We start from the raw sequence: 20,497 nt of genomic DNA, 5'->3' as shown, positions 1-20,497 counted from the left end.
TGTTTTTTGAAATAAATCGTGTGTGTATGTGTGTTTTAAAGTGGGACTGGCTGGTGACATAGCTAACTATTCATCTGCCTTTAGGTCTGCCATCCCATAGGGGCCCAGCTTATGTCCCAGCTCCCTGCTTACAGCCTGGGAATGCACCAAAAAATGGCTCAAGTCCTTGGGCCCCTGCACCCCTGTGAAAGACCCAGAAGAAGCTCCGAGCTCCTGGCTTTGGACTGGCTTAGCACCTGCCATTGTGGCCCTCTGGGAAGTGAACCAGCAACAGAAGATCTTGCTCATTCTGGACTCTGTAAAATGTTTCTTCAAAGTAAGAATAAAATATTTTTTAAAAAAGAGCAGACATCTTGTCTGCAGAATGGGCTGTCAGGAGCTCTAGCCTGCATCTTGCCCCCGTCCTCTGCCCCTACCACATGTGAGGCATTGTGCATTAAGACCATTGGGTGGCCAGGGCACAGGAAATGAACTTGGGAGCTCACACTGGCCTTGGTTTGACACATCAAGGGAGGATGCAGAATACAGTCCAAACAGCAGGCACGTACCCATTTCCAGCTCCTTTTGGAGGTGTTCATTTGAATTTAGTGAGCTTCCTGGCTTCTGCCTTTAATCTAGTGCTGGGAAGTGTTTATTTAACTCTGCCACAGCCGCACGCTGGGCTCAGCATTCAATGAAAAAGCCCTGTTTACATGGAGCTTCCCTTTTAGTGCAGAGTAGCAGAAGTGGATGGAATCTGACCGCCGAGGCCCCCTTGTGGCATCCAGGGGGATGTACACAGGAGTGGCCATTACTCAGTCCTGGAGGAATGGAGGATGTGACAGTCACTGTGACAATTTGCTTGTCTTTGGGAACACCTGCACACGATGCCAGCAGAGGAAACTGGCTGGGTCAGAGACACTGCCTTTGTGGTCAGCCTGCGGTTCTGTTTCAGCCACTGTGAGGCATCTCATTCTTGGGGACACTGACAGAGAAGAAGGAGCTCTTTGCACTGTATGAAATGCAGAGACAAGGAGGAAAGTGTTCTATTCTGGGAAGCCCACCAAATCCCTAACGCTGGATTCCTGTGGACCCCAGAGGTGCCCTATGCAGGGTACCCCAAGAGTTTCTTGGTGCGGATCCGCTCCTCAGAGAAGGGTCCTCCTACAGGGACAGCTGGCTGAAGGGGGGACACTGAACACATAGGTGGGCTGGGGAAGACCAGGCAGCAGGTTCCCCATCAGCCCTGTCTCTTTGGTTCAGGAGTGACCAATGCTTCCTGAAGTTGCAGTGTGCCAAGGAATGACCCAGGGAGAGAGGGGACATGGGGACACAAAAGGAGATCATGGGTTGAAGGTGTGTTAACACCAAGATGCCTGTTACCTAGCAAGTCAAAAGGAAAAGTAAGCCATTGGCTCTCGAGGCCCCGAGCTGGGGGCGAAGCCTGGCCTGGACATAGACGCCCAGGGGTTGGTCACATAGGTCCGGCCCTGATGCGGCTGAGATCAGGAGGGAGGAGTTCAAAGGGGCCAAGAGGTGCCCGACTGAGCCAGCGTTGCTGCTCTGAACAGCGTTCCTCCAACTACTTGATGCTGGAGCTGGGTTACTGTGTATGACTGCCTTCCCAACAAGCTCCCCAAGTGATGCCTAGGCTGCTTGGCCGGCAGTTGGATCTGAGAGGTCACACTCCCAGAGAGAAATGGGAACGATTAGAGAGAGTAAACATCTTGGTCCATAAACGTGATGATAGTCCATTAGCACCTGCGTTTTAGCAATCATTCGATGTTAGGAAAGTCTTACAGGCTCGGAGTTAAACTTCCTGCGAAGGCCTTGCCCACCTTGCCGCCCACAAGCTCTTCAGAGGCTCATTTCCAGGCTGCCGTGTCTGAGAACCTAAATGGTCTCAAGCGATGACGGTGAGGATGCAGAGTTGCATCCTGGCTTTTCATAAAATCGAGGGGCTTTTGGCAGCCTCGCTGAAAGTGCCGAGCCCCCAGATTAGCCAGCCCTGAACAACATTCTAAATTTGAAATGTGGAGTGATGGAGAGGAAGGGAGAAACAGAGAAAGAGATCTTCCATCTGCTGGTCCACCTTCCGGACGGCCACAGTGGCTGGCACTGGGCCAGGCTGAAACCAGGAGCTAGAATCTCCATCCAGGTCTCCCACGTGGGTACCGGGACCCAAGCATTCAGATCACCTTCCGCTGCTTTGCCAGGTGTGTTAACAGAGTCCTGGATCACAAGGGGCATACCAGGGACTCCAGTGTGGACTCTGGATACTGGCTTCTCTTAACCCACTGCGCCAAAATCCCAGCTGCTTTGTGAGTTTTTAAAACTCTTTGGTTTGAGGGGAATAAATAGGCTGTTTTTAATTGGACTCCTCCAGTATCCTGCAAGTGTGGAGATTCCACCGCAGTCGCCAGGGTACTCTGTTGGGCTTCCTTCCTGGGAGAAGGCACATGTGAGTGAAACCAACAAATACACAACGTGCCTTCTAGGGCATGGGACCACAGGTGCCAGGAAAGCAGAGAAGCAAAACAGAAAGCAGAGGCCCAGGGATCTGAAGGGCCCAGCAGTGCAACGAGGAAAGAAAACGCAGACGTGCGCCTCCTTCGCTCACAAAGAGCGGAAGAAGCCCGTTGGGACCCAACAGGGACACGCACATGCGCGCCACTGTTGCTCAGCGCCCGGCGCCTGTGCCGCAGGTGTCTCGGTGAAGCGGAGATGCCTGGCTCTTTGTGCCATGCCACTGGAAGCCTGGTCGAGTGCGTTGACAGAGCATGTTTGCTGGAGTTTCATTCCCTTCAGAGAAGGAGACACAGATGGTTTTGTAGGTACTGGGGTCCTGGGTAGCCTGAAGTTTTACTTTGACTATTTTGGCCCGTCTTCATATTTGTGACCAAATGTGACATACTGGAAGCAGCATGTAAAAGGCATACAGAAATATTTCCCATTTTTCAAAGCTGTTACTTTTTTTTTTTTCCTACAAGCCCACATTTGGTTAGTAAGATGCCAGAAAGTTCAGCATAGTGTCACACACCCAGGCTTTGGGCCCGTCGGCTTTGACACACTTTGCCCTGGCTGTGCTGCTTCAGCTTTGCTGGCGCGTCAGACCTTGCTGCCGCAGATAGGCCCAGGAGCGCATCCTGTCCCTTCCCCTTTCCAGGCACAGAGCCCCAGTCCCCACACTTCCTGTCTCCTGAGCAAGCTCTCGCCTGGACGCCAGCACTGTGCTTGTCACCACTGACTTGTCTCCTGAAGATGACCAAACACCCCCGACTCACGTCTCACACTGCCTCAGGGTTCCATCCTGGCTCCTAAGCCGGCGCCTCCATAGCTGCTTCCCCTTTGGGTCAACACACCGACTTCCCTTTGCCAGGAAGTCAGGACCCTGAAGGTGAACTTAACTCACATCTCTGTCTCACATTCCACAGGCAGCTCTCCAGGAAAGCCAAGCCCTGAAAACTTCAGAATCTGCCCTCATTCTGCCCACTTCCCACCTCCGCTGCCACCACTGTGGGCCCGGCCAGCGTGGTCTCTCCCCCTTTCATGGCACCCATGGCAAGAGGGGTCGTGCCCTCCTCCTGCCAGCAGCCCTGTCCCTCTGAAGCTCGTCCCTTTCCAGGGACTCGCCGGGGTCCTGCTCAGTCTCCCCTCCCCCTTCTGGCTTTTTGGGCCTCACCTCCCACCCCATTTGCAGGGCAGACTGGCTCCCTTGTCTTTCTTGGATTCACTCAACATGCTGTCACCCCAGGACTTTTTTTTTTTAATTAATTTTTTTTTATAATGATTACATGATTGATCAGGGCGGGAAGGATTGAGGTTTAGGGAAAATTGGGTGAATTCATTGCTTCCAGATTTACTATTTCTTCTTATTGTTCCTGGGAAAAGGGGAGAGACAAAGGGGGGACCACTCAGGACTTTCCACACGTCCCAGTCCCCAGGGATTGGACACAGCCACCTCATATCAACCTGCAGTCTCACCATGTCACGTTCCACTTCAGGGCGTTTGCATGCGCCGTGCTCACTCCTTCGGGGTCACTCTTGCCTGCTGTCCCCAAGCCTTGCCCTCAATTGGTGCAGGTCACATCTCTAAACCTTGTTGCAAATTTGTTTCCACTCCTATCATGTCCTGTTCCCTGCCTTCCTTTTTTTTAAATTCATTTTTATTTTTATTGGAAAGTCAGATATACAGAGAGGAGGAGAGACAAAGTCCATTGATTCACTTCCCAAGTGGCTGCGATGCCTGGAGCTGCGCCAATCTGAAGCCAGGAGCCAGGAACTTTTCTGGGTCTCCCACCCAGGTGCAGCGTCCCAAGGCTTTGGGCCATCCTCCATTGCTTTCCCAGGCCGCAAGCAGGGAACTGAATGGGAAGCGGGGCTGCCAGGATAAGAATCTGTGCCCATATGGGATCCTGATGTGTGCAAGGCAAGGACTTTAACCACTAGGCTATCGTGCTGGGCTCTCCCTGCCTCCTTTTTTTCCCCCCTCCATATCATGCATCACCACATGACACTTGGCTATGTGTTTATTTCTGTCTCTCTCAAGCAGCACAAAAAGGGCCCTTGAGACCTTGCAGCACTGCTGGGGAAGCTTGATGAAGCTTCAGAATGAGAGCAGGGACGTACGCTGTCAACATGGCTTGGTGTCACCATGAGACACAGGTATTCATTCGGCATAGGTTTCCCAAGCACAGGACAGTCACTGGACTCTCACGATGGTCTCTTGGGAACACCAGTGGAGTTTCTTGTGGTGTTGCTTTGCTTCTTCCCCAGTTGTCTCCGTTCACTCTTCCAGAAGTATTCCTGCACTGAAACGACACCTCTCCCTCCTTCCCAGCGCAGGGAGAGGGCAAGTTACAGCCAGAAGGTTAAGGGCTGTAAAAGCACCCTGAGTTAATAATGGGACCTGGAAGTGGGAACTGAGTCAGGGTCCATGGCCCCCAGTGGGAGCCTTCCCTTCTGCAGCACGGCGGGGGCCAGCTTCCCTGAGGGACAGGTGAGGCAGGCAGCCCGAGCCGGTTTTCTAAATGACCTCATCAGCCCCTTCATCGGCTGGAGTCTGACATCACCCCAGAAGGGGGACATAGTGTTTGCGTCCACCGCAGGTGTGCAGGTCTCACAGGTGTGGAACAAGGGAACAGCCCAAGGCCTCTTGTTCTCACACAGGGCAAGGACAAGCAGAAACAAATAGTGACAGAATAAATGAATCAAGAGTTCCAAAGCAAATGTTGACATTAACTTGAAGACTCCTTTGATCCAACCCGAGGCCCCGAGGTAGCCAGTCACAAGGCGGCCTCAGCTCAAGTGGCCAGTCTCGGCCCGGAGGGCGCCCATGATTAGCAATACTGACTGTCCATTTCGTGTGGGGTCAGTCAAGTTACAGGTTGGGTCGCCATTATGTATTGTTCATTCAGCCTGTCTGGGCCAGCCCAGCAGTGGCCACAGGGTGGGCTGGCAAGAGCTCCCACAGTGTGGGAGTCTGCCCCTCTGCTGAGGACCCCTGAGTCAGGGCTCATGACAGAAGCAGACACGGCCACAGCTGAGGCTGGAGGCTGGAGCTCGAGAAATCGGGTTCCGAGAGAGCTCTGGCCCTTTCTGCCTTAAAAGCCATTATGGAAATGCACTAGACTCTGGAATCTAGGGGCTGGACCTGAACTTGCCAGGGTAAGTGGGAGATAGCATAAGAGCAAGGAGACAGAGGCCCCAGGGCAGGGCTGTTTGGGCAGGGGTGGACACTTTTCTGCTGTGGAAGAAGAGGTGGAAGGAGGAGCTAATCCCAATCTGTGAGAGAGGGCGGCAATGGCTGGAACTGAGCTGATCTTAAGCCAAGTGCCAGGAGCTTCTTCCGGGTCTGCCATGCAGATGTAGGGGGGTGGGGTCTCAAGGCTTTGGGCCGTCCTCGACTGCTTTCCCAGGCCACAAGCAGGGAACTGGATGGGAAGTGGGGCCACTGGGAGTAGAACCGATGCCTGTATGTGATCTTGCAAGGCGAGGACTTCAGCCACTGGACTACCGTGCCAGGCCCCATCCCAGAGTTTTCAGTCTGTTAGACAAGGGCTTCATGGCCATGCTCCTTCCCACATGGTTCCTTATGCCTCGATTTCTCCCTGGGCTCCTGACTGTTCACTTCTTCTGGGGTCCTGGTGCTGGCATCCACCTGTAGCCAGTGCCCTGACTCTCGCAGATCCTTCCAGAACATCACCTTCACTCCCTCCATCTCTCTGTTTCCCTGTCTCCCTGGTTTTTTCTCTTCCTTTCCCCAATCCTGTATCTAACTGTATGTAATAGGAGAATTTGTATCACCTAACATATAGGTGGGACATTTTATTGAGCTCCAATTTGTCACCTAAGCCTCTAAAATACTATTAATTCAAAGATGCAACCCTGCTATAAAGTCTTTAGGATAGATTATGTTTCCAAAAGTTTCTTTAAATATGTTTTATATTTCACATGGGTTTAGTTAAAATTTAAATGTAGGCAAGCTATGATTGTGATCAGAGGTGACCAGTAGATGGCAGCACATTTATGTGTAGTGGGGGGAATATAGCCTATGCACCAGTACTTCTTGGTCTTTAGGAAGAAATACCATGTTAACTGCCCCCTGGGTACCAGAGGTAGGGTGCCCATGGAAGACAGGAAGGAAAAAGGATGCTATCTTTTAGCACGATCACTCAATTTCACATCACAATACAGATGGTCTCAAAATGATGTTTTAGAAATAGGTGCACAGAAGTGTAAAGCGAAGGTACCCCCAAGAGCTGTCCAAAAGATTCTTAGTCCAGCTTTCCCAGCTATTCCAAATCCCATCACCATAAAGCAAAAGCAGGTGCTATTCCACATCAAGGTGATGTGCAGGGGCTAGTCATAACTGATTTTATAACAGCTCAGTTTTGGGGGATCATTCAGGGTTGCACAAATCTATGTAAATTTTCACTTTTGAGGAGACCCTATCACTTAACGTTTCTGCCAGTTGATGCACATTGCCATGCTGGCTACCAGTTCTCAGCACATGAACTATTAGGGAACAAACCACTTCTAACTGAAAGCAATGCTCTCGCAGGAAGCAGGGACACTGGGCAGCATGCCTACTGGGCCCAGGCGCCCTTGGCGCATGCAGTTAGGTCCTTCCAGGCTCAGCTGACTTGTCCAGGGTAGATGGCTGATGGTTTGACTGTCAGCTCATTAGATGTCTCACTGGGAGTGCAGGCGCAGAGGCTGGATCCGCTGCAAAGCACGGAGGCCCAGGCAGTACCACGGACGGAGCAGGCTGGAGACCAAGTGTTTGGAAAGGGGCAAAGGACGTTGTTTTAAAAACTGTCATGCTCAGATCAACAGCAGACAAACACAGAGCTCGATTTCTTTTTTTAATTTATTTTTATTGGAAAGGCGCATATACAGAGAGGAGGAGAGACAGAGAGGAAGATCTTCCGTCCGATGATTCACTCCCCAAGTGAGCGCAACAGGTGCTGCGCCGATCCGAAGCCGGGAGCCAGGAGTCTCTTCCGGGTCTCCCATACAGGTGCAGGGTCTCAAAGCTTTGGGTTGTCCTCGGCTGCTTTCCCAGGCCACAAGCAGGGAGCTGGATGGGAAGTGGGGCCCGGCGGGATTAGAACCAGCGCCCATATAGGATCCCAGTGCGTGCAAGGCGAGGACTAACCACTACGCTATCTCGCCAGGCCCCAGAGCTCGATTTCTTGCTTGCTTTAGTTCTTTTCCATTTTTTTCTCCAGATTTATTTATTAATTTGAAAGACAGTTGCAAACACCAGATAGAGTGAGAGAGAGAGAGAGAGAGAGAGAGAGAGAGATCATACAATCATTACTTTATTCCCCAAATGGCTGTAATGGTCAGGGTTGGGTCAGGTTGAAGCCAACAGCCTGGAACTCCATCCGACTCAGCCATGTCGATGTAGGGGGTCCAAGTACTTGGCCTTCTTTCACTGCCTTTCTTGCTGCAGCACCTAGCCCTGTCCTATTTACCTCTGTCCTTGCTCTCAGACCAGTCCCTGCATTCCTCCATGTGTCTGCCAGCCCACTCTCGGGGCAGTGTGCTGTCTTGCATGTCCTCTGCCATGGAGCCAGCAAGCCAGCAGGCTCTCGGCAGCTACGGTGAAGGGATTGAGTTATGAGCACGAGAGCCTTTGGGGGGCTCTGGAGAGCACTGCTGTGTTCTCGAGTCCAGGTCCGGCAGCCAGTTTGAGTGGGAACCTCCCAGTAAGCCAGATACCGACACTGCCATGTTCAGTGCCCCAGCCAAAAGCTGCAGCTTTGGATGTTGGAGACACAATGGGGAGACACAGCCCGGCTCTGCTGGCCTCTGCCGACCTCTTCCTTGAGTCGGTTGAGCTTTCCCAGAGTATCTTTAGAGGCTTTAAGCCTGAAAGTCAGAACTTGAAGACCATCTAGAGATGGGTGGTTAAAGCTGCCAGTCTGTATTGGATCACACTGGTGGTGTCATACCTTTGACATTCTAGTTACACGTGGAATTTCGTGTTTAATAAACATGAGGGCCCCGAGAGAGTTGCTGGCACCCTCTGAGCATTTATTATCTTCCTGAACACATCCTGCCACTAGGCCTAGGGAGCTGGCCAAAGCGGAAGGAGGGTGGAGAGGCAACGTCCTCACTCAACCTGCTAGAAGAGCCAATTGCTCCAACTTTCTCCCAGACAAGTGACAGAAAGGAACAGATGTGTGGCTTTGGACAAGCCCTAAACGCAGGAGCTGAGCCTTCCTGGAAAATCAGCCATTTGCTGGGATCCACCCCATGTTAGGCTCTAGCAGTGTGAAATCAGAGAACCACGTAGGGCCTTTGCCGTCTTTAAGATCTTCTCTCACCTGCTGGCTGATGCCCAGACTCCTGCTAGCGAAGTCTTTCCGTCAAGGGACAAGACTTAAAAATACATGGGCTTGGGAGGGGAAAGTTTGTAACTGAAATTCAGTCAGAAGAGGCAAAGGCTCAACTTCAGACTGTTAGATCCAAAGTTTTGTTTGGGACAAGATAGGGGAGAAATGGGAATCAGAGAGGAAAAGTGGCAGGAAAGCAAAGAGCTTGGGGTGCACCAGCTGAGGGTGCCAAGAGCCAGAGAGGCATCTTGTCTCCACTTTCTGGTTGCCAGCTCCATTTCCTGGGTTTACCCAGGTGAGTGTGTGTGTGTGTGTGTGAACCCAGCTGCCAGCCAATAACAAGATCACAACCAAGGGCAAGAGCCCCTGTGTATTTGCAGTGCAAGGCCAGCAAGAAAGTGGCGAGCTACTGCTATGGTGATGCTGTGTAACAAAGCATCCAGGACCCAAGGATACCAAGAAGAATTAAGCAGGTGTTTCTTGCTCACAAACCTATTGTCAACCGAGCACAGCCGATCCCTGCTAGGCTCTGTCTGGGGCTCCCAGCTGTGGGTAAGGTCAGGCCTGCTCCGAAGGTCTTTTATCCTTCATGGACTAGTTATAAATTGAAGAGTAATTGGTCTCTGTTCAGTCATCAGCACCAAACTTGCCTACTGTCACTTCTGCTCCCCCTGCCACCGCCCTCTACCCCTTCTTTTGGTCAAGATAAATTGTGCCGTCAGTCCCCATGTCTGGGAGTCAGGGAAGGACATGCCTGTCACACAGGCGCGGATGGTGGTATTTGGAGAACAGATATTTGCTGAGCAATCATCTAATCCTCTATGGGCAATGTGGGTATCCAAGGCCATCTTTTACCAACCTGCCAATGTGCTTGGATGGCTTTAGTCCTTTTCCATTTTCTTGTGTCCTGTTAAAGTTAGGATAAGAACCCTCAGATGGGGCTCAGGGTCATGTCACACCACTCCCCGTGCCCCAGGAACCATAATTTGATTCTGCAAAGGGCTCCCTGCTCTTGTACTGTTGCTTTACTCTCCTGCACAGCAAACCCTGCGTGGTGTGTTTCCTTGGACTAAAATGGCTGTGCTTCCACCTCCCTCCCTGGCAGGGCAGGGATACTGGGGAGAAGGGAAATACTCTTCCCTCCATGAGAAATCTCAGCCAGTGCCCTGTCTACCTGACTGTCTCAAACTCCTTCTGTACTAACAAGGGGTCAGCGGACCAGCAACTGGAGTTGCATTGGGTTCACCTCCATGAATTCTTTCCATAGATAATTTAGTTATAAAGGTGTTTTTTTTAGCTAATAGGTATATTTTGTTTTTGCTGAACTGCAAATATGGAATTGACAAATCAAAACCGGCCACAGTAATGTGTGATTATGTTTTCCAGCTGGCCCTGCCATGCGCGTGCTCTGGCCTCTTGCTGGCGGCTGGGCTCACACTCGTCCCCTTGGGTAAGCAGGAGACACCAGAGCTGAGAACTAGAAAGGGCTGCCCGACATTTTGTATTCTCAGTTGGTGTTGGGCACCACCATGGGCAAGAGAAGCCAGCCTCATGCCTTGTCCTCAGCTCACAGAAGCAGCAGGAGAGAGCTCACAGCAAGCTCAACAGTGTCTGGTTTGCCTTCCCATTGCCTCCCCATTCTCCAGCACAGCCACCCCGGTGCTGTTGGGGGGTTGGGTTGGGAAGGCTACAGGGGCATGCGTGTGTGTGCATCTGTGGAGTCACTGGGTGGGGGGGATTGAAGAAGGAGCAACGCTGAGTAGTGTGAGGGATGGGGGCCTTGGTCATCCACTCTTAGACATGACAAGGGGGCTTAGAGGTAAACAAATTTGTCTCCACTTGGGCTTTTGTTCAAGTGACCACTGGGGCTGTTGTGTTCTAGATACCCACCTTGGGCAAATCCCATGTTGGCATTTACATAGAAGACTGCAGAATGTTACACCTGCTCTGCTGGTGCTTGGAATCTCAGAGTGGAAATAGAAAGAATGCACAAGGAAGTTGTCAAGTGCAAAGGGTCAGGATGCAGGTGCGAATCCACACATTGCAAAGCCACCTGCGTGGAATCTGGTGGTGGTGGACACCCAGATCCCTGAGTCCAACATGTGTCATGTAGTATCCACTCTGTGCCATTGTCCTCTGGAAGCAGAAGTGGCTGTTATCCAAACAGGTCTCCTTGGCCTGAGAATTGTGGCTAACATTTTTATGACCCTCTGATAGGATGAATGCTATTTAGAAAGAAGATCTCCTTTGCTCTCTGCAATTCCGTTGGAGATGGCTACCATTCTCCTCCCCCTATTAGATAATAAAATGGAAGTATAGGGTGATTGTCAACTTGTCCCAGGGCTCACAGCCAGCAAGGGGACAGATGAAGGGTGGTGCTGGTGAGGAGCCAGGTAGACTGGCCCTGGGGCCTTCTGGTCAAGCCTTCTTGTTTGCGCAGGGATCTCCTCTATATGATCTGTGATTGGGCTCCCTCACTATCCCCACCAGCACTGCGCAGTTCCTGAAGGGTCAGCCCTGAGTCCAACCTTGGGGAGAAAGGGAGGTAGCCCCTCAAATGCATATTGTTTCTCTGGCAAGGCCACTTCTCCCTCTGTTTGATAGTGTCTATGGATAGACAGGCTGATCCAGCTTGGTCAGTCCCAACCTGTGTGACTGGTTGCCCTCCATGGCTCTCAGAAAGGGGCAGCTGTGAGAGCTGTCATCCTGTGAACTCTTACCTGGGGAAACAGGTGACCAAAGCTGTTGAAGATGCAGAGTCTTTAAGTGCACCCTCTCTGGGTCACCTAGGGGTATGGTTACTTAGGCGTGTTCCTGAGTCCCACTCCAGCCTCTTACCTGAGTTGTGTTGAATTTTTCCTGTCTTCCCCTGCAAATTGGCATTTGACAATGCTGTTTGCCTGTCTCCTAGCAGAGCTTTGGCCCAGGGAAGTGGCCTTATTTATCTTGTTCTCAAGATGCATACTTTCAAAGGGCAGGGCAGAGGGGCCACTGGCAAATGTCAGACTGTGACCCAGAACCCCACTGTGCTTCCACAGGCAGCGATGCAGGCTGTTGCTGGAGCTGCAGGCTGGCCTCTCCATGAACCCATGTGTCCCATCTGCCCAAGCATCATCAGCTGTGCTCTGACAGACAGTGCCTCTTGCTGTTCAATGATTTTCCAGGCAAGTCTGGACCAGACACTTGCTTGGTTTCCTATAAAGGACTCTGTTCTCCATCAGAGGACTTCCCTTAATGAGTCTTGTCACTTGTCCATCTTGGGAAGGGCCAATGGACAGCACATCCAGGACTTCTTGCTGTGGCCTCACCAGCCCTGTGATCCAGTGTATGCGTGTCCATCTCTTAGTCTATAATCATGGACATAGTTGGTCACACCCACCTCAAGCTGTTGTGAGACTAGCCAAAAGGATGCATATTGGAGACCACAGATGCCAGGCCCTGGGTAGCCAGAGAGGCTGTCTGCATGGCACAGGACCTGGTGTCCCTCAAGCTCTGAGGGGCCTTGGGATTGCTCTATGGGTTTGGACACATGTGCCCATTCCACAGATCTGGGACTTCACAAAATATGTATGTTGAAATCTTAACACTTAGTGCCATCCAGAAGGTGAGGCCATGTGAGGATGCAGAAAATAACTGGCAAGATGCTTTCACCAGCCAAGGCATGCCATAGACTGCCAGCAACCCCTCCATGCTGGGAGGGTCCTCTGAAGCAAGTATGTTAGCCCACACCTTGACTTTGGCCCTTCAGCCTCCCACATTGTAAGGGTGTAAGCGTGTGTTGCTTAAGGTATCCAGTCTTTGGTGTGTTGTCACAGCAGCCTGGGACCGCTCCCCCCCCAGTCATTGCTGTTCTAAAGAGTCAGTGCCCCCTCCATGGGGTCTGCCAAGTAGAGCTAGATGTATTTACTAGATGTAGCAAATGCAAATGCAACCTTGGGAATGGGCATTTGGTTAACTGTTTAAAATGCCAGCTGGGATGCTCGTCAGATACCAGAGTACTTGGGTTTGTTATCTGCCCCTGACTCCAGCTTCCTGGGAGATGCTAGTGACGGTTCACATACTTGGGTCCTGGTCATCTGCTTGGGAGGCATGGGTTGAATTCTGGGTCCTGGTTTTGGCCCCAGCAAGGGGCTGTTACAGGCATTTAAGGAGTGAATCAGAGGATGGGAACTTTCTCTGGCTTTCATCTGTCTGCTTTTCAAATAAATAAAAACCCATAGCATTGCAGGAGACATGCATAGAGTAAGAAATTATTCATGGTTTATCTGAAATTCAAATTGAAGTGACATTTTGTGTTTTGTATGGAGATGTCCAGAAAACTCCTGCAGAATTTGAGTCTAGGGGCCCACTGGCCCCACCGCTGGAGCCTCTGGATCTCTGCACACCCCTTTTGTCTCTTTGCTATGATTGGCTGCTTTCTTGCTGCAGCTGCTGTCTCTGTGCCTGGAGGAATTACTGACATCAGAGACCAGGAGGATAAGATGGTAACATTGAGACAGAAGTGATCTTAGAACAGGTGTGAGGCCTGAGTTCTGGGCTTCAGGGATTGTAGCAGGTCCAGGAAAGGAGCATTGTGGGGTTCTAGCCTCTCTCTCTCTCCCTCCCTCCCACTCTCTCAAATGTTTACTTATTTACTTAAAGGACAGAATTATATAGAGCGAAGAAGAGACAGAGGCAGATTTTCCATCTGCTGACTGATTCACTAAATGGCTGCAACAGCCAGTCCTGGGCCAGGCTGAAGCCAGGTGCCAGGAACTCCATCCAGGTTTCCAACAGGGCCCTGGGGCCCTGGGGCCCCGGGGCCCTGGGGACATCTTCTGCTCTTTTCTCAGGAATGCTAGCCGGGAGCTGAATCAGCAGTGGACAGTCCAAACCACATGGGATGCAGGCTTTGCAGGTGGAGGCTTAGCCCATTGTGCCACAAAATCAGCCCGGGGGTGGGGGGGTGGGTCAGCCTTTTGGATCATCCCTTAGGGCCGAGAGTGGCCTTGTGAGCCCTGAGCCCTTTAGGAAGGAGGCCATCTTACCTGCAAGGACGAGCTCGATCAAGCACAGCAGCAGCAGTCATGGAAATGCATTTTCTCACAGTTCTGGAGCAGGAAGTCTGATATCAAGGTGGCAGGTTTGGTTTCTGGGGAGGGCCCCCCTGTGGCATGGAGCTGGTGCCTTCTTGCTGCCTCTTCACAGGCTGTCTCTGTCCAGAAGTGCCCTGAGTGTCGCTGTATGAGTCCTAATCTCTTGCTTCTTATGCATACACCAGTTGGATTGGACGAGGATTGAGCTGCCCCCTTAAGCCACCATTGTAACTTGGCTTTCTCGCTAAGGGTCCCAGGTATCACTCTCACCTTCAAAGTGTGGGTTTTAGGGACAGACAGCTCAGCCCAAGGCAGGGAGTGGGAGGGAACCCTGGCCTCACAGCCAAGTGCTGTGGCTCATGAAGAAAGGATCCACGGTTTTCCTCACCATGTTTCAAGGGGCTGCTTTCCCTCCAAACAAGCAGAGTGTCAGCTGTGGTGGTGCTAAGAGCCTGCATAGAGCCTGCAGACAGGCACCCAGGTCACTGCTGATGCACTAGGTATCATAAAGAGCCCAACAAGGGGTGAGAGTTGTGGCTCAGCGGTCATGTCCACATTTAGATGCCAGCATCTCATACCAGAGCACTGGTTTAAGTCCCAGCTCCTTGGCTTTCAAACCAGCTTCCTAGGAGCTGATGGCTGAAGGCTTGGGGCCCTGCCACTTAGGGGAAAGACTTATATTGAGTTCCTGCCTCTGGCTTCAACCTGGCCCGGTGCTGGCTCTCTTGGACATTTTGGATAAAAATATATGTGCTTATCTCTCTTTCTCATTATTTTAAAAATTAAAGCCCAATGAGTGGGGCCTTCTGAAAACTTCTACCAGAGCTGAGGACTCAAAAGGTAATGGTGGGTGGGCTCAACTGGCTAATCATCTACCTTTAAGGGTTGGCATTCCACATGTATGCATGCATGTCCCAGCTGTTCCACTTCTGATCCAGCTCCAGGCTTAGGGCCTTGGAAAGCAATGGAGGATGGTCAAAACCATTAAGACCCTGAACCTTATGGAAGACCCAGAAGAGGCTGCTGGCTCCAGATTTCAGATCAACTCAACATCCGACACTGTGACCATTTGGGGAAAAACCAATGGATGGAAGATCTTTCTGTCTCTGCTTCTCTCTCTGTAAATCTTCTTTTCCAATAAAAATAAGTAAATTTTAAGGAAAAAAAGAGACTGGGTTGAAACACATCTCTGGGCAGTTAGTTTATTGTCCCAGGGCAGGTTTAGAAACCAAGAAAACACGATCCTTTCCTTCTGGAGTAGAGGCCATGCTTAGGTGTTTATTTGTCAGAGGGAAAGAGGAATCCTCTGGTTACCCAGTGGATCAGAGCCTTTGATGATTCTGTGCAGAAGCCAGCCTGGGAAAGCTGCTGCTGTGGGGGAAACAATTGTACTAGCGGCTGGAGAGAGGGAGCAAGGCTCAGGCCCTCACTGGCAGGCACCAGGTCAGTACATGCCTGGTCAAATCCACACAGGGAGAGCCTACTGGAGATGCCAGGATGGGCCTGAATGGTGCACGGAATTATTTGCAATCCAGAGCCTAGTAGAAGGCGGTCTGCTTACTGGACAAAGCCAGGAGCACAGCTTGAATTGGAGAGGAAGCCCAGCACACTGTCACTGCCTAGGCCTGATAAATAGAGGGTGACATCACAGGCTCTGAGGTACAGATTATGGGTCCTGATGAGGGCCCAAATTAGTGATTTTCAAATCAAGTTCTGGGGGAACCCAAGGGGTCCCTTTGGATTTCAAGGACATGTTCCAAGCCCCATGCCTTCAGCCATACTATCAACATTTGTGCATTTTGGACTTCCATCCTGAACTTCTTGGTGGGAAAAACAAAGATTTCCTTGTGCTTAAGCTTTTAAATGAATCAGTCTAATCCAAATACTTCTATGTAAAAAATGATTTAATTTATTTGAAAGGCAAAAATGACAAAGAGTGAGGCAGAAAGAATGGGACAGAAGGATTTTCCATTTGCTGGTTTCACTCCTGAAATGCCTGCGACAGACAGAGCTAGGCCAGGATAAAGCCAGGAGCCCAAAATTTTGTCTGGGTCTCCAGTGTGGCTAACAGAAACTCCAATACTTGAGCCACCCATCCACTACTTCCCAACAACATTAGTAGGGAATTGGAGTAGCTGGGACTTGATATGGCCTCCCAAGCGGTGGCTTGACTAGCTGAGCCACAATATTCACTTCCATCCTTCATTTTTTGAATAAAGGGTTCATACATTGTTGTGTTGAACACCTTCCAGCAGTTGATTCATCTCAGGGTTGTTTGTTACCAAAGCGCAAAGCATCCCACACTCACCAACAAGTCTTGAGACCCTAAGCGGACTTTTCCCATTTCATTGGCCAGAACCAGTGATGAGTTACTGCTAGTGGGAATTGGCTTCAAGGGCAATCATTGTATTTTCAGGAAATGTGGCAGTAAAAACTCAAGATGCATCAGCAATTATTTTTGCTATATTTAGCTATCATTGATACTGCTGTTAGTCACGCTTCTTATTTCTGCCTGGTGAGAAACACTCTGAAATGGTGTGTTGACAACACATCTTTTTCCACTTCCCCATCAAAGATGTCATGCTGGTAGCTTGAAACTAATTGTGGCAGGAGCTAATATACTACAGGAATCAGACCACTTGCTGCCTACTTGGGCTTTTTGTCTTGCTATCTGGCTGTTTTAACCCAACAGCATGTTATTAAACATCAGGGTCACAGTCCCAGCCCTAACCCAACAACCAGCAAAGTAGAAGGAGATTATGTCACGTTCCGCCAAAATTCAGTGTGGGCTGCCACATCCCACCTTTGAAAGCAAAACTGTCAATACCTGTATGTGATAGAGTTTCATTGACAAGCAAGAGGAGCAGGTAGGGGAATAAGCTTTGTACGCAGAAGCCTGCAAAGACCACGTTGAAGAGTCTGAGGAAAAAGTCCTTTATGATAGATTTTGGAGGTTTCACAGGGCAGGTAAAAGGTGAGCAGAGATACGAAGAGTGACAGGATGGCAGAATTTCATCAGAAAGAGTTAAAGCGAAGAGGAGACTCTCCAAAAGGGAGGGAGGCATGAGTTTAAGGAAGGATTTGGGGGAGCGGCATAGCAAACCATTTTGTTCTGGAAGGAAGAGGAAACTGAAGGATATTAAGGAAGGTTGGCTCCCAATCACTAAGGATTTTGATGCCAGACCAAGGAACTTGGACCTTTAGTTCATGGGGAGCCTCTGGGCAGAGAGGGAGATGACCATGGCCTTCTATGGTAAGACCCATGTGATGGCAGAGCTTGGCGTGAAGTGCAGAGGAAGGAGACTTGAATGGCCCCCATGACTTTCTGAGTTCTAAGGAAGAGGGGAGCTTCGGTGAGAATGTTCTCAATCAAAATCCAAGAGACCAGTCTGACAGAGCTAACGGCTGAACTAGGAATCAGGTGTTGCTTATGACGACTGTTGTTCATGAAACACCTACTGCCTGTCAGACACTCTTCATGTGTAAGTCATTCATTGTAAGGTGGGAAATGATCAGGAATAGCTTCATTTTCCTCTTAGCTCCATGTTTGATCCATGCTGTGTATCCTGTCCCACCCCATTCCCATCCATCATGACCACTTAGCAAATTGTGGGATTGCATCTGGTCCCTCTTTCGGAATGGTGAGCCACTTGTCACTCTGTCTACAGCTGTGATCTGAGTTGAGAAAAGGACCTTTTTTGACACGGGCCCTGAGTACTTTGCCCACTATTCCACACCTACCTGGGCCTGGGATGTGAAGCCCCAAACCTTCCCCAATTCCTGCTGCCTTTGTTTAACAGACAAGCCAGGTCTGCAATCTGAGGTTTTGGGAGAAAGGATGTCACTTTGATGGAAGGAGGCTCAGGAGAAATGATCTGGGGTGGGACTGGCAATTACCTCTCCTGTGGATACTATGTGTTTGGAGCTCTGCAGGTGATGCCCGTGGGAGGCGGCACCAGTAACCTGCACCTCACACCTGATCAAAGGTGACAGGTGGAAGCGGGAACCTGGAACCTTTGCACTGCAGCCGATGGAGAGGCTGGCACGTGTTTGTCTCCTTTCTGACCATTCTGAGCCGGCAGATCTCCCTTCATAATGCTGATGATTTGCCAAACGCTAGTTAAAGCTCATTTACTGATACTGTCTCCTGGCTTCGGTGCGAGGTAGCAGAGGTATTATCTCTATTCTAAAAATAAACAGAGAGAGAGAAGTATGCAGAGTACAAGCAGAAAAAAAAAACACTCAGATTTCAAATCCTCCAGGTTAAGGGAGCTGAGGGTGGGAGGAAGGAAGCGGGGGAACACAAACACTTTCCCTGCCAAAAGGTTGCTACTGCACAAGGGCAGTGACTGGAAAGTGTGATAGGGGACTCAACAGCCAGCTATTGATTTACTTAGACTAAAGAGTGACACCTAATCCCACCCCACTCTGGTGGAATCAGAATGGGGCTCTGTCCTGTCTCTGACATTGACTAGCTGTCTGACCTTGGACAGGCTCTGATCTTTCTCCATTTGGAAAATGGTGTGTCTCTCACATTTTATTCTCTTTGGAGAATTAAACAGGAAGCCACAGGTGCCAGACACCTTCTGCCAGGGTTAATTGTTATCATCTGCTGTCACCTTTGACTTTCTTGGCATCTACGCAGAGCAGGCTGAATAAATGCTGGGAGCCTGTCTCCAGCCCATATGTGGATTTTCTTTCCTGCATTTCACTGGGAACAGGGCTAGTATTTGTGGGGATAACCCTCCCATAGGTAGCTTCAGGCAACCATGACCTAGAATGGTTGGGAGCATGGAAATTCCTCTCGGGCCCTGTTAGTTCTCACCCTGGGAGCCTTCCTCTGAGGTGATCACGCACTTGAGTGTCAAGCAGATTTTCTGATTGCAGGCTTGACATGGAGCCAACCAAATGAAGGGAGAGTCTGGGATGACTCCATGCTGGCAGCTCTGACCCATCCAGACGTGCAGTATCAGAGACAGCATGACAATCCCTCACCCTTGACTAATCACAAGAAAAAGGCCTCCAGAGGAGAGTGTGACTTGCTGGGACCCCCTGAGTGATAGCCTCTGAGAATGGGTCATGGACTTCAAGACTTCCCATCCAGAATATTATCTGTTCACCTGCAGACCTAGTTTTTATGGCCAGCAAACTAGAAAACGAGAGTTTTCTGGAATTATGGAAACGGAATGTGAGCGCTCAATCAACAGCAGCCTTTGCTAAGCACCTGCTGCACAGCCTGCACAGGAAGCCTCAGTGGGGAAGGGTGCCCTCCCCAGAGTGCTAGGAAAAGAACGGCTGCATTCAGACTCGTGCTTTCATCCATCCTTTCCCTGAGACATGCACTGAACAGCTATGCTGTGCTAAGAACCGTGCTAGGCACCGGAGAACTCATTCTTGTCTGTTTGCTCTTTTTGTGCAAGAAGAACTTGCTCTTCCACCAAATTGCACTTTCAAGACTCCAGGGAAGGTGGAATTGGCAGGCTGACAGTTGTGAGCAAAGAGCAGGCTCTGTTCCATTTGAGAGTGGAAAGAAGTTAGTGGAGTCTAAAACATCTATTCCAGCAAGCAGAGGAATGCAAGATCATGTTTAGAGCGGAGAGTCCACCACTGCGGGGAGAGGGCAGGTGTAACTTAACTCTGGGGAGACTTGGAAAGGCTCCTGGAGGGGCCCTATAGCAGAGCAGATGCAGGGCAGAGCACAATCAAGAGAGCCACGTAGGCTTGATAACATTTGCCAGCTCTCAGCAGTGGATTACGTATCTTAGGGCAGGTGTTTGGCACAGGGGTGAGGTCATTGCTTGGGACGCACAAATTTCTTATCAGAGTGCATGGTTCAAATTCTGACTCCTCTGCTACTGGTCCAGCTTCCAGCTAGCATGCATCTTGGGAGACAACAGGTGATGGATCAAATACCTGGGTCTCCACCGGCCACATGGGAGTGCTGGATTGAGTTTCTGGCTCCTGGCTTTGACTTGACCCAGCCCTCGTTGCATCAGGCATTTGGAGGGAGAAGCAGCAGATGGTAGATCTGTCTTTTTGTTTTTTAATGAAAATGAAATAAATGAGACCAAGATGCATCCCCTGAAAGGAAGTGTTTGGATTTCAGGGATAGAATGCTTACAAATCCTTCTCCCAGAACAAGGATATTTTAAGAAGAAAGAAATGAAAATAAATGTGGGGATAGGGATGAAGCCAGGAAGGCCCCCTCTAGAGGTCCACGGATATAAAATTAAACATATATTTATTTATTTAGGGCCCAGTATGGTAGCCTAGTGGCTAATGTCTTCGCCTCGTACGCACTGGGATCCCATATGGGCACTAGTTTATGTCCTGGCTGCTCCATTTCCCATCCAGCTTCCTGCTTGGGTCTGGGAAAGCAACCAAAGATGGCCCAGGGCCTTGGGACCCTGCACCCACGTGGGAGACCTGGAAGAAGCTCTTGTCACCTGGGTTTGGATAGCTCAACTCTGACCGCTGTGGCACTTGGGGAGTGAATCAGCAGACAGAAGATCTTTCTCTCTGTCTCTCCTTCTCTCTGTATATCTGCCTTTCTAATAGAGAGAGAAAGAGAGAGAGAGAGAGAGAAGAAGGAGGAGG

The sequence above is a fragment of the Ochotona princeps genome, chromosome 11, assembly GCF_030435755.1.
Source record: "Ochotona princeps isolate mOchPri1 chromosome 11, mOchPri1.hap1, whole genome shotgun sequence".
Taxonomy (NCBI): Eukaryota; Metazoa; Chordata; class Mammalia; order Lagomorpha; family Ochotonidae; genus Ochotona; species Ochotona princeps.
This window is presented reverse-complemented; position numbering follows the sequence as displayed.